This window comes from Patagioenas fasciata, chromosome 1, assembly GCF_037038585.1.
Source record: "Patagioenas fasciata isolate bPatFas1 chromosome 1, bPatFas1.hap1, whole genome shotgun sequence".
In the NCBI taxonomy this organism is placed as follows: Eukaryota; Metazoa; Chordata; class Aves; order Columbiformes; family Columbidae; genus Patagioenas; species Patagioenas fasciata.
The window spans coordinates 80,730,758-80,745,859 of NC_092520.1; the positions used below are offsets into that span (position 1 = coordinate 80,730,758).

Here is a 15,102-nt window from a genome sequence, read left to right on the forward strand (position 1 = left end):
AAGTACATAGGGCTAAGGTATAATGTAAAAATGTGTTTCTTAACAGTTGGGAGAATATCATCAAAAAGAACATCACAATCTGCACTCTCAGTGAAGTTAGATCTAAATAGAATAACAGAATCATTTAGGTTACAAGGTTCAGATTGAGAATTCACTGGGCCCTACTCCGCCACTTGAAGCAAGGTCATATTCAACAACTAATTCATCACAGTTTCAGAGACAACAGCTTCCTAAGACAGCTCTGTACTAAATGGCAAGACAGAGTGAAAACACAAGACAGAGAGGATCCTCATTTGAGTCAAAATAAGGCTTGCTTTTATTTATTCTGACCTGTCCCTGAAAGATCTTTTGTAAATTAGAGAGTTTAGCCTCTTAATGATTAAAACTAATCTTTGTGAACATGCCCTCACATTCATAATCTGTCAACTACCTACAAAAAAAAAGTTTCAAAAATAACCATTGTTCTTACCTCTGTACAAAAACATTTTGTTCTTCCCGCTCTGTAAGGAAGTATGTGGGGTTTTTTAATAAACATTACTGCCATGTGGCTAATTTCACACCCCTAAGCTCCAAATTAGAGAACATTCTAACATTCAAGTAAAAGCAATAAAATGCTGTGGCCTCCTTTTTTTTTTTTTGTAAGACTTGCACCTGGACAGTGGTGTCATGTACTAGGAATGACACCACTAGGTGGGTCAAGTGGGAAGAGCAAATTGACATGGAAATTATAGGCTAGGATGTTGATAACAGGTACAGTTACAGCACTTCCAGCAGGATTTATGTTAGCTGTAACCCAGAAACTGTAAAAACTCTTGAGGGATACCATTGGAAATCACACAGCTAGTTCTGTCCAAACAGAGAAACTCAGAAAACAAAACCCTAAGAACAGATTCAATTACTGCTTCTAAATTATCTCATATTGTCATGTATTTTTTCATATCTCTGGACAACGACATTAATGTTGTTCCTCCTGAGCCACACTTTGTAGTGCACCATTAACCTTCCTGTATCCTACAAATTTGATACCTTACTCCCTGGCATAGTGCAGAGCACATACACGTGTACATGTACACACAGACACACACACATACACTCTGTTACAAGACTGTTCTTACAATGTTGGCAAAAGCCAAAATTAAGTTTTAGTGTAGGTATGCACTGTACTCAGATGGCAGCAAATAGATCTAAAGCTACCATCAAGTACACAAAGTGCATTTATAATCTTCAGTGTTCAAATTAATTTCAGGCTGCACTGCACACTTTTGCATCTACCAGTCTCTTATGTACCCAGGTTTTAATTCTTTTTCTCTTTGACTTTATGAATGCCAGAAAGGAACCCTGAAGTACTCCTTTTGCATCATAAATCACAGTATATTTTTAAAAGGGAAGGATAATTACAACAAAATAACAGCTCAAAACTCTTTGGAATTTACTTCTTAGCCTTGAAAAATAATTGCCTGAAGATAATGTGTTACATTGATGTAGATTACTTGTTATGGACACATAGTGTATCCTATGAAAACAACATTCGTTCAAAAAAATGAAACAAAAAACAATCACCAAACTTGCAAACTCTTCAAGCTCTTGACAAATTTATTTGTTTCAGGCAAAACATTGCACATTTGTAATTTCTTGTCTGTTTCTTAAAGGTCTATTTGTCATATCTGTTTTGTCCTCTGTCTGTATGTGTGTGTTGTAGTTTATTTTAAAGAATATTTCATTTCATCAGCCTGCTTTCTTATTGCTCCTCTTATTTTTCATAAGACTTGTCTTTCCTTGGCTGTTTTTTCCTTTTAGTTTTTGATGGGAATATGATAAGATGCCATGGTTATATAAACCACTATGTTCTGGTACTGTTCTGTTTGTTTACTCTTTCTGGTGTGGAATCTGTCTTTACAGATTCTGCTGCTTTTGCTGAAAGCTGCTTGAGTTCAGTTAAACTTATACTCAAAGATATGATGATTTCTTATAATTGCTGTCCCAAGCAAATAATTATACTTTGAATCATATAACAGCCATCAAATTGTATTAAACTTATTATGAAAAACCAAGAAGCATTGCCTTGTTCTTATTTTAAAGGAATATAAGAGAAATAAAGGCAAAGTCACCACTGTTTGAGCTCACTAACTTGAAGATAGTTCAGGTACATCTAGATGAGTTGCTGTTACTTTTGCAATTACTTGTGTTGTTATTTTTAAATAGCAATGAAGACATAGCTTGCATGACAGAGGCAAGCTGTTTTACCTAACCTTTACCTGCTGTTCTTCATCCCCAGTCCTTTCTCTCCCCTTTTTGGATCCCAAGTGCAATGCCTGAGACCTCTTTCACTAGCCTAGCAGCTCCACTAAAATTACCAGGGTTTATGTCCTGGGGCAGCCTGGGCAAACACTCTGCTTTGCAGGGGTAGAATTGACAAAGGGAAAGCTATTCAGCAGCACATCTGGAGCTCGCAGAATGAGGCTGCAATTTAATCTGAAGGTTTTGAGATACTACTGAAGTAGAAATTACAAGAAGGATGGAAAGGGCATACAAAAAGCAGGCCCACATGCTACTTTCCTAAAGAAGGATGTGGTCTGAGGGATCTGAATATAGCTTTGTTCTCTTACAAATGTTCTCTTTGCTTTTTTCCCCATTATAAACCTCTCTTTGAGCTCTTTTGTGAATATGATCCTTAGCTGTAACCAACTCCTTTCATGCACGTATCAAGGTACCCATAGCTTCTTCCTCTTCCGCCCTCAGGTACAATGAGGTTCCCCTGGCAAATCCACCATACTCAGGAAACTGTACTTAAACTGTAAAATAAAAAAAAAAAACCATAATACTCTTCAGCATGCTAAAGTTTCACAAAATACTTATCAACAGAGGTTTATTGAATTGTAATGTTTTATTTTTCAGAGAGAAAAACTAAAACAGCACACTAAAATATAAAGCTATTGTAAGAATTACACTTACTCTTATGACTTACTGACCTAGTAGGTCTACTTTATGAATTTACCATGGGGCTATATTTTTTCACAAACCATTGAGTAACATGAATTTAATTTTGATCAGCAAAATGATCTCTTACAGTGTGCAACATTATTCTTTATATACTTTACCTGTGATATTAAAAATCACTGTACTCTAGAAATCAGTAAAAAGACATTTTGAATTTACTCTTCTAATATAAGATCTGCCCAAAGAAAATTCTGATTATCAAAAAGACATCTACTTGGAGCAATAGAAAATCAGAAATATCAGTTTCTACATAATAGTCTAGTGTTTTGAAGAATGGCATCAAACCAGGCTTCTTTTCCTGGACTGAAGATCATAGGGGCAGGAATGTGCTGGCACAGGCATCAGTAGGGGAGGGATTACACTTTTTTCTTCAGGGTACTTGGGACGGAAGAGAAAGAAAGAAAAAAAAAAGAGGATAGTCCTGGTCAATTACAGAAAATTGGGTTGTTTGCTACTGGAGATGAGGCTTGGTTTGAAGCCAAGTGTTCACTGGAAGAGAATGTAGAGGGCAGGAAGGGGAATTGATTAACCACCGATGGACAGTATTAAACAAAAAATGTAACAAAGAGAATGACTGAAAAATTCATGAAGGGTAGGAACACCAAACTTTGAAACCCAACTGGTAAAATTATTTTCCATTACTTTTGAATTTATCCTTTCATAGAAATACTTACAAAACCCTACTGAAGACAACACACAGAAATGTAGCTTCTGTTATTAAAAAAAATAAAAGCTCATTGTCAGTATGCTCATTAGAGGAGAATGTTACACTTACAAGTTAGCTGATAGTTTTCTTAATGATTTAGCCAGCAGTAAAGCCCATTTTAAAGAATTTTTTTTTTTTCAAAACAACAACAATCAAATGGAAATGACAACAGTCAGAATACTAAATCCACAATGTAAAAGAAAATTTCCTAATAATGTGTAGATGTTGAAAGCACAATTTATGTCTTTGGACATGTTACTACAAATTCAACATTGCTGAAGTATCATTTCGATGACATTTTGTAGAATAGCTTTTCATTAGCAGGATGTTTTGTTCCCTTTGCTTATTTATTAGTTGTGTGGTTTGGCAGCAACTATTGTAAAATAGTTCTCCAGAAGAAAGTATGACATATTTTCTTTTTTTTCTTTTTCCTATTATTGGAAGAAAACATAAATTAAGATCTTTCTCCTTAGCCATACAACTAATCCTCCAAATAATAAATTAACTGATGCATCAGTGGTCCCCCTAGGACTGGGTCCCAGGGAATCCCCCTCTAACCTTGGCCAGTTCCTGAGGCTAAGAGCTCAGCAACAGAATAACTTGCCTTAGACAAAGCTTCCTCCAATCTATGTTCTATCTTTTATGCCTGGAATCACAGGGAATTTTCCCCTCATAAAAAAAAAAAAAAAAAAACAACAAAAAACAACAAAAAACCAAAAAACAGAGCAAATATACAATGCCGTGGGATGCATCTGTGTGCACTCTCAAAAAATCTATAAAATATCTAATCTTGTCTCACAAAGTTCTCTGGCCTTACTGTCACCATGAGAGCATATTTCAACAGATACTTTGATGAGTATAAATGTGTCACTCATCTACTAATTTTATATTTTTGTGGAAACAATTTATCAAAGGCAAGTTAGATTGCAAATGGGAACTGGAAGTCGCTGTGTTAAGAAGTAAACAAAAAAAAGAGAAAAGGACATTTGAATGAACTGCAGATGGAGTTTAATTTCTTTACTCCAATCCAAACACTAATTTCACTTTTGTAAAGGTCTGAAGATACATTCAGACTAAATATACTCAGACTTTGGAGTTAAAATTTGAAATCTGTGCATAAAGGTTTTAAACTCTGGGTCCTATAAGGTTAAATCAAAATACTTTCAGGAAGGCCGTACATGGTTGAACATGGCTGCAGTCGTTTCGGCACCAGTAACAAAGAGAATATTAATGCATGTCTGAACACATTTTAAGATCTACATGAACTATGTGCAGAATTGACTGAGAAGAGAAACACTAAAACCATACATACCTAAATCCTGATCTTCTGAGAGCAGCCAGACACCTTTGGGTTATGCCTCAATGATACTGGAAGGAATATAGTGTAGCAGGTCCTCTCATATTGCAGAGTGTCCTTCAGCATTCTAGACATTATAGACATCATTAACCTGCTTTTAAAATACTTTTAAGGAGAAATAGATAGATAGATAGATAGATAGATAGATAGATAGATAGATAGATAGATAGATGCATAGAATTACATAAGTAGCCAAGTGACACACAAGACAGGCCACACCTTGATATAGATTCTGCTAAGCAGTTCTGGCAGGAAATAACACAACAGTGTTGTGGTTTAACCCCAGCAAAAACTAAGCACCACCCAGCCACTTGCCCACTGTCAAACAATGGGACAGGGGAGAGAATCAGAAGAGTAAAAGTGAGAAAACTCCTGGGTTGGGATAAACACAGTTTAATATGTAAAGCAAAAGCCGTGCACCCAAGGAAAGCAAAACAAGGCATTCATTCACTACTTCCCCTAAGCAGGCAGGTATCCAACCATCTCCAGGAGATCAGGGTTCCATCACACATAATAGTTGCTTTGGGAAGACAAAAGCCATCACACCGAAGGTTCCCGCCCCCGCCTTCAGTCTTCAGCCTTATATACTGAACATGACATAATATGGTATGGAATATCCCTTTATTCAGTTGGCGTCAGCTGTCCTGGCTGTGTCTCCTTCCAACTTTTTGTGTACCTCCAGCCCATTTACTGGTGGGGTGGTGTGAGGAGCTGAAGAGGCTTTGACTCTGTGAGCTCTGCTCAGCAGTAACGAAAATAACCCTGTGTTGTCAGTACTGTTTCCAGTACAAACCCAAATCTTAGCTGCACACTAGATTCTACAAAGAAAACTAACTCTACTCCAGCAAAAAACAGCACTATCAGAAAAACCATCAGATGTGGTGAAGTACAGCTTTCCAGAACACACAGTAAAATGAATTAATCTGCAGTCAGCAAAATAGACACATTTACTTGCCTTATTTAGACTCACCTGAAGACTACTTAAAATACCACGCTCTCAAATTTATGCTGATTATTTTCAGTTGGTGTACTGTCCCCATGAAAAAAATAAACAACAAAAAAAAGTCTGTGTAAGTTTATATACCATGGTAAAAAACTTGCTGCCAAGTCAATGTCACTTACTTCCTCCTAATTATGAAATGTTAAATAAAGCTATCAGTGTCCCCCATAGAACTTGCGCTAGTCCAAATCAGCTGGCTTCAAAACAGATTTCTCTATCCCTTTCCAGACAATCCATGCTGACCTCAATTAAAATGTTCAGGTTTGTCCCCTATATTCAGCAGTGCTCAGCCAGTTTAGTCTGTCTGTTCTTTCAGCTCCTCAACCCTCTTTGACACAATTAAATCTGCAGCAGCCAGTTCCCAAAGGCATCAGTCTCCGAAATTCTCATCTATGAAAACCTTACTCATATAAGTAGTTCTATGCAGGATGATAAAACTATGATACCAGATTTCAAGAAGTGGAGTTGCAACCACTATCAAACTACATAGAATCTACATAGCATTTAGCTGTTGGAAAGTAAAATGTGGGGAAACAAGATGTGTGGTTCCAGCCACTTGGATGATAAAGGAAGATCAATACTAACATGACCATCTGAACAGTCAAAGACATAATACTAACATAATAATATATACAGGGCCTTGGACAGTACGTTTCTCATAATTGTAAAAAGTTATAGCCAAGACTCGTGAGAACAGTCTCTCGGGCTGGATAACCACCCCCAAGTGCATGGGATGTGTGGATGTCCTTGGGCCTGGTCTGTGAATGAGTGGAAAAACAAGTGAGAAAAACATCACATGAGTTTAGTGTGTTTTAATAACAATTAGTGGAAAAGCACCTTTTGTAAAAATCTTAGTCCAGGCCTGTACCTGTAAATCCTATAAATTGTCAATGGTGACTAAAGAAGGCGGTCTCTGCTTGGCCAGGCTCTGTGCCTTTTTTCCAGAACAAGATTTCTGTCTCTGCGTGAATCTTTGTCTGCATCCTGGTATGCGTCATCCCTAATAGCTGGATTTAGCATCCTGAAAGCATAGCAAAATTATTCAACTGAAGAAACATGTCTCTATTAAAGTACCAGAGAGCATAAAAGAAACTTTTCAGATCTACACAGAAATTATAGAAAGGCTGGTATCTTGGAAGAAATAAACCACAGACATCCTACTGTTTAAGAACAAAGTATGACAAGCGTGAGCAGTGGAGAAAATGTCATTAAAGTTATATGTGGGAAAAGTTCTGAGTGTGTATCAATTGAAATAATATCAGTGGAAAAATGGCTTCAAACCACCAGTGGCTGAAAGAGCTAGGTATACTTAGAAACATAAGCTCACCTTGAAAATTTGCTGCAGAAAGGAAAAGATTTAAGTAATCGGTTTGCATGCTTAGTGATTCCCAGCAATCTTTTCAGCCCATCCTGTGTGAAAGTGTATGCTGGGGCATAGCTATGGCTCTTGCTGTCAGGGTGCATTCTCATGGAAATTTCTAACTGAATCACTCAATGGGCACATTTACATGGCAAAAAGCTGTAGAAAAACCTCCCAAAGCCAGAGGTAAGTTATACTGCCAAAACTGTTAAGCCCTAAGTGGGTTTCCAAATAAAATTCAGTTGCTCTATTGGGTGCCACTTGAATGAGTCAACAATAAACTAAGGCACTAGCTAAAAAAGGCCTTTTTAATATGAAAAAGTATCTTTCAGTTCTTGAAACAGCAATCCCCTTGAGAATAAACTGAAAGGTGAGACTTGTGAAAGGCTTTGTCCAGTTTCAGCCCAGTGCCTTTGATATGTTTAGAGATGCATTCTACTGTTGCTGCATATCAAGTTTGCAGCTTTAGTTCGGTTTTCATCAGTTACACAGAGCAAAAGAAATATTTCTTTGGACTTTGGACAGCTTTTTAACATTTTCCGTATTGTGACTAACCTAACATACAGACCCATTCAGGAACCACTTTCACTCCCTCTCCTGTTAACCCCATCTCAGACCTTTTAATTCAGCAGTTCATCTATTTGAGTACATTAAAAGTTCACAGAAGGTAAAACTAAAATTAACTTCCTTCAGTGAAAGGCTGTTATGGTGTTTTTAATTAATTTCATACAACAATGAGTCTTTGGAGGCCCACTGTTATTTCATAATGATCTTCATAGTTTGTTTTGATCTGTAGCTTTCTCCAAATATTTTTTCTGCCACTGAGGTAGAGGAGACAAATATCTGGGGTGTATGTTTTACATATTATTGATATTGGCTTACGGAAACAAAAAAAAAAAATCTGCAGTAAGATGAAGTTGTTTACGATGAATGCTACAAGACATTTGAGTTGTAAATATCTGTTGGGCTAAATCCTTTCTTCTCTAAAAATACTAGTAAAACAGTAGATGTAAATCTTGAATCTTAATCATGTAATATCTTAACAAAAACTACCAGCTGCTAGAATCAAATATGAACAACTCTCTTAGTCTGCTGAGATGCACCCTTAAAGATCACTACCACAGTCTTTCACTGAGTTTTTGCCTGTGTTTCTGTGATTCTCTAAATACTGTGATGTTTCAGGCACACTGTGATAATATTTCAAATGCTTTAAGCAGGCTGCCTTTTTGTCAGGTTTTATCCAGTTAGTAAGGTTGTACTTGGAGGGATGGTTCCCAGAAGGTGTAGAACAGAAGTAGCAGTTGAAGCCTAGTCTGATGTTTGAGAAGGAAGCAATATTTGTGACAAATGACATTTCAAACTCCCACATCCTGAAAAGTGCCAAAACCTCTGAGTTTCTATTAAATTGAAAGGTCCCTATGCAATATCCTCCTCTTTCCTACTTAAAGATACATATTTAAATTCTTATTTACAATCTTTTATTTCCATATATAAAAGAGTATTTTCCATCTCATATCAAAGCATCCTGGCTTAAACTATACATTACACTCTTCAGGGCTACACATTCTGGTGATGCAGGCTTTCTCTTTTTGGTGAGAGAGCAAAATATCAGTTCCAGTTGTGATGGCCTTAAATTCTGCCTAATATTCCATTTGATTGCAACTCACTTCTTTATAATTCCTTATTTTCTGTTTAAATGCTTTGTTGCTATTTAGATTTTCCATTCACAGAATATAAGGTCTGACAAGCAACAGCAAGAATTAACATATACCGAATATATGAAATAAGCCAGATCCATCATCCTTAGGAGCATGAATAAAGTCCACTACTGCCAGATCTTCTCAATATTTGTAGCAATATTTGGGAAAAAAAATAGTAACACACCCATTTGCCATGGAAGCAATTTCTCATGTTGATCCTTCCCCAGTCATACAGGGTGGGTGGATAACATCACTGAAAACAGGGAGTGAAAGAAGGTTAAGTTTTAAATAGCATAAATGATAGCAGCATATAGACAAGCTTCCTTTAATCAGTCAGCCAGCATTAGATTATTTCAAAAACTGGTAGTTAACAGTGGTTTTTTTAGCTTGTGGTATTTGAAGGACACTGATATGCATATCAAACAGAATTCAGGGCACACATTGTGGAAGTGCCAACTGAAGCTTTATATGTAAGTTAAAGCTGGAATTCTATCCCTCTATCATACACGAGTCATACAGCCTTTCTCTTGCAAATTTCCACTCATTTTCAATGAAGAATTAATTTTCTGAGGGTTCACAGGTAAATGTGTTCATTAAAATCTAGTTTCTAAAACAAAATTGTCACATACTATAGACCAAAGATTTAGTGTAGGTCAAATTGCATACTAAGCTTACAGTATTTGTGTTGTATTCATAGCATTTTGCATTAAAAATATGAAATGTTAAATTTCTTAAAGGAATCCTATTAAAAACAAAACAAAACAAAAATTCCTTTTTTCCATGGAGGACACAAAGAAATGTAGATTCCCAAATTTTGACCTTTATTCTCCTGTTATACACCTGCTTTAACCTTCTTGTTGTTTTGTCTATGTTCCACTACGCACAAATATACATGTATGAGCATACATATGCACAAATAACAACTTGCCTCTGCTTTCTGTGGCCACATTACCTCTCTTTCATCTTCCCGAAGTACGATCATCATTGAAATAATCATTTTTGCCATCATTTTTGACAGATAGCACTTCACCAATCAGCAGACGTGGCTGCATAACCACTTCTCCAGGAGAGAATCTCACAGGCTATCTCCAAGTGATCTAAGGAAAATAGCAGAAATGGATGTCCTTATAAAATAGCCTCCTGAAAGCAAGTTGGTAACTTCAGTTGCATTGTTGACAATGGAATATGGCAGCTGTTGTGTACAACCTGTAAAACAAAATTGTTTTCCTGAAGTGAAAACTCCTGGTTAGAGAATAACAGGGAAAGATAAAATGTACCTGTTCAGCTAGCTTTGTTGTCCTATTTTCACACACTTATGACGAAATAAAAAATTTCTCCTTGCACAGGATTTGCAGGATATATTTTCCTAAAAACCTGAACAGCAAGGAGATGTGTTAATAAGAAAAAAAAGGCAGTCCTTGAAAATTAGGTCTCCTTAGTCCAAGCAGCTAATTACCAAATTTGCCAACTGTATTGTTAAATCATCAAATGCAATTTTTATAGAAAAGGTGTGTTGTACCAAAAATGCTAAAGTAAACCCAGATGCCTTATATTTTATATACTTTACATTTGAAATACCAAGAAATATTTTTAATTGTTTTAAATGCCATCTGGAAAGAATGAGTAAAAAATGTAATGCAACCCACTTCTAGGAAAAAAAGTAAGAAAAATTTGAAAACAGACTGTCACAGAGGCACCCCGAGATTAGTTTAAGGGACAACAGGGTCCAAACCAACTTTTATTAAACCAGTGAGAAACAGGGTTTTAGCACTCCAAAAGTGACTTAAATATAGGTTTGGATATCAGTTGAGGAAAATTATTAAGGGGCAGCAACTAATACAACAGGCGGTCCACAATGTGCATGCACATGGCTTCACCCAAAACAATGCTGGAATCGTCTCTGAGTCGGGAAGAGTACACACTTGTCTGAACACGGTGCAGGATTATTCTTAAAGAGATACAGGTACTTGTAGTGAGTACGGAAAGTGTATGCTCATGATTCCGCGAGGGTAAATTTAGAATACACTTGCAATCCTGCGAGGGTTAATTTACTTACACGTGCAAATGTGCACGGTATACTACACGTGCTTATATGGGAGCACGGGAGGAAAATACACTCGCGATTGTGCAAGGAAATAATTTAAAGTACGCGTGCAAATGTGCACGGAAAGTTACTCGTGTAAATAAGCACGGAAAGTACACGTGCAAATGTGCACGGAAAGTTACTCGTGCTTGTATTAAGCACGGAAAGTTACACGTGCTTATGTGGAAGCACGGGAGGAATATACACTCACGATTGTACGAGGAAATAATTTTATACGTGTTTGTATTAAGCACAGGAAGTTACACTTGCATATATGCACGGAAAGTATAAATATATTCGCAATCTCGTGAGAAGTTTACTCACACATGTGGCGGCAAGGCAAGCGGAGTCTCCATCCCGGGGAGGGGGGCTCTTGGCGGCAGCATCTTTCTCGTGCTCCGAGAGACCCGCGACAACGGGCAGAGTCTCCACGAGAGTCCTGTTTTTTATAGGCTGATCAGACCTAACTGTAGGCATTCTAGAAGCTTCTCTGCACCCCCACACTGGCTGTGGGGTGCCCCTGAAGCCTCCAAACATCCCCCACACTGGTCACAGGTGCCCAGCAGCTCACTGGCGCCTCGGCACTCCCTTCTCCTAATGGCCCTGGCCAGAGTGCTCTGGGCCGAACAAAAGAAGCTGTTAGCCTCAAGTAGCAGAGAGAGGGAGATGTGCCTACTCCCTCCATACTGAAGGAGGGGGCAGGGAGAGGGGGGTTTGCATTCTGTCACACAGAATTATAATGAATGCTTTAAAGATGAAAGATAATGACTTCCAGTCATAAAAGGGAACAATAAACCTCTGGCAAATATGTTTGCGAAGATGTGACTGAGTGAAAGGGTTTGCAACTGGAAATAAATCTAGGATGTGGCAGTGCTTTGAAGATAAGAAATCGCAACACAGCTGCAGGTACAGTTGGTCCCGTGTGGGGAACTTTGAGGCCAAGATATGGAGGGGGAACTATGTCTCTTGCCAAAGTCTGTAGAGAGGGTGGAGCCGGGTCCTGCTGGTACCAGGCTCCGGGGAGGAATTCCCCTCCGCAGGCACAGGCTGGTGCCCCTACTGCAAGGTCAACTGAGTGCCGACACCTGCTTCTAGGCAAATGCGCTACAAAATCCAGCATACTAGGAGTATTTTTTCCAATATATTCAGTGAGTCATTTTTGACTTTTTAAAGCAGCCACAGGATTTCAGTCAAGAATGGAGAGCAATTTTTCTACATCTCCATTCCTTTCCCAAGGATGACAGCTGTTCCCCATCCTAATCAACAAAAGCCACATGTGCTTAGACAACACATACAAAGCTGTAGTCTTTTGAAAAGGAGGTATAAATATCTGAGTTTATTTCTGTCCTTTACCTTAGGCATCCATTTTTGTAGATGTTTGTACCATCATGCAGTATATAACTGGTGAAAAGATGAGGAATCATTTGTATGGAAGGCATGATACAATTGTAAGAAATTATTGTCCTTGTTCCCCAAACATCATGTAATCAATGAAAGGAAAAATTGTTTCTGTGAGAAATATTACTGCTTCTAAAAGATTAATGCTGATGAAAGAGAATAGTTAAACATCACCCCACATATTCTAAACATTTTTTTAACTGAGACAATGATTTTTGAACCTACACTATGAATGTATTTGTCTTATGCATTTCAGCTGTACAAATGGGAGGGGAAGGGAGAGGAGGAGGAAAAAGGAGAAAGGAGAGGAGAAGAGAAAGGATTGATTTGTTCTTTGCATCAAAACATACCATTATGCACTGACTTTAGTACTTGGAAAATCAACCACTGTTTAAATTAAAAAAATGAAATTTGCTGAGAACTGAAATGTTTGTGAAGTTCTGATGTTATGTTTATGATGTTATGATGTTATTGCCTCCTGGTAAAGTTACATATACTAGTTACTGTGCAGTAAGCTAGGCTAGAGATTCATGGTGTGTTAGCTACTCCATTGAAGTTTCTCAAGTTTTCAGTTTGCAAATGTTTACCTCACAGCAAATGTGAGGAGTTAGTTATCTTGCTTTTTTACTGTGGGTAGTAACATGCAAACAGTTATTTCAAAGTAACTGAATCTGTAACTTGCTTAACCTGTAGTGAGTTGTTCCTGTAGCAACACCTCTAACACAGTATATCACAGTATGTTTGGGATTGGAAGGGACCTCAAAAGATCATCTAGTCCAATCCCCCTGCTGGAGCAGGAACGCCTAGGTGAGGTCGCACAGGAACATGTCCAGGCGGGTTTTGAATGTCTCCAGGGAAGGAGACTCCACAACCTCCCTGGGCAGCCTGTTCCAGGGCTCTGTCACCCTCACTGATAAGACTTTTTTTCTCAAATTTAAGTAGAACCTCTTGTGTTCCAGCTTGATCCCATTACCCCTTGTCCTATCATTGTTTGCCACTGAGAAGAGCCTGGCTCCATCCTCATGGCACTTACCCTTTATATATTTATAAACATTAATAAGGTCACCCTTCAGTCTCCTCTTCTCCAAACTAAAGAGACCCAGCTCCCTCAGCCTTTCTTCGTAAGGGAGGTGCTCCACTCCCTTAATCATCTTTGTTGCCCTACGCTGGACCCTCTCCAGCAGTTCCCTGTCCTTCTTGAACTGAGAGGCCCCGAACTGGACACAATATTCCAGATGGGGTCTCACCAGGGCAGAGTAGAGGGGAAGGAGGACCTCTCTCGATCTACTGACCACCCCCCTTGTAATACACCCGAGGATGCCATTGGCCTTCCTGGCCACAAGGGCACAGTGCTGGCTCATGGTCATCCTGCTGTCCACCAGGACCCCCAGGTCCCTTTCCCCTACACTGCTCTCTAATATGTAATTTCCCAACCTATACTGGAACCTGGGGTTTTTCTGCCCAGATGCAGGACTCTACACTTTCCCTTGCTAAATTTCATCAGGTTATTCCCTACCCAACTCTCCAGCCTGTCCAGGTCCCGCTGGATGGCAGCACAGCCTTCTGGCATGTCAGCCACTCCTCCCAGCTTAGTATCATCAGCAAACTTGCTGATAGTACACTCAATTCCCTCGTCCAAATCATTAATGAATATATTGAATAATATTGGCCCCAGTACTGACCCCTGAGGCACTCCACTAGATACTGGCCTCCAACTAGACTCTGCACCATTGACCACCGCTCTCTGGCTTCTCTCCTTAAGCCAGTTTGCAACCCACCTCACTACTCTGTCATCTAGACCACACCTCCTCAACTTAGCCGTAAGGATGCTGTGGGAGACTGTGTCAAAGGCTTTACTGAAGTCAAGGTAGACCACATCCACCATTCTGCCATCATCCATCCACCTTGTTACATTCTCATAAAAGGCTATGAGGTTGGTCAAGCATGACTTACCCTTGGTAAAGCCATGCTGACTGCCCCTAATAACCCTCTTATCCTTGATATGCCTTGAGATGGCACCAAGGATAAACTGTTCCATTACTTTCCCAGGGACAGAGGTGAGGCTGACCGGTCTATAATTACCCGAGTCCTCCTTCTTGCCCTTTTTGAAGACCGGAGTGACGTGTGCTTTCCTTCAATCCTCGGGCACCTCTCCCGTTTCCCAAGACTTGGCAAAAATGATGGAGAGTGGTCTAGCAATGACTTCAGCCAGCTCCCTCAGCACCCACGGGTGCATCCCATCTGGACCCATGGATTTATCGATGTCCAGACTATTTAATTGCTCCCTAACCCAGTCCTCATCGACTAAAGCAAACTCCTCCATTGACCTGGCTTCATCCGGGGTCTCAGGGGTACAGGGCTCCCCAGGACAGCCTCCAGCAGAGTAGACAGAGACAAAGAAGGCATTCAGTAATTCTGCCTTCTCTGTATCTTCTGCCACCAGGGCACCCACCCCATTCATCAGTGGGCCTACATTGCCTCTGGTATTAGTTTTATCTGCT

At 39.1% G+C, this 15,102-nt stretch overlaps 1 long non-coding RNA gene across 1 annotated transcript; it reads right to left on the reverse strand.

The window, feature by feature from the left end:
* Positions 1–1,234: 1,234 nt before the first annotated feature.
* On the reverse strand, positions 1,235–6,188 carry LOC139827004 (uncharacterized). Its single transcript, XR_011737179.1, has 3 exons — positions 6,031–6,188; positions 5,016–5,127; positions 1,235–2,792 (listed from the first exon to the last, which is right to left on the reverse strand). It is a non-coding gene; the product is annotated as an uncharacterized lncRNA (long non-coding RNA).
* Between the last annotated feature and the right edge of the window lie 8,914 nt (positions 6,189–15,102).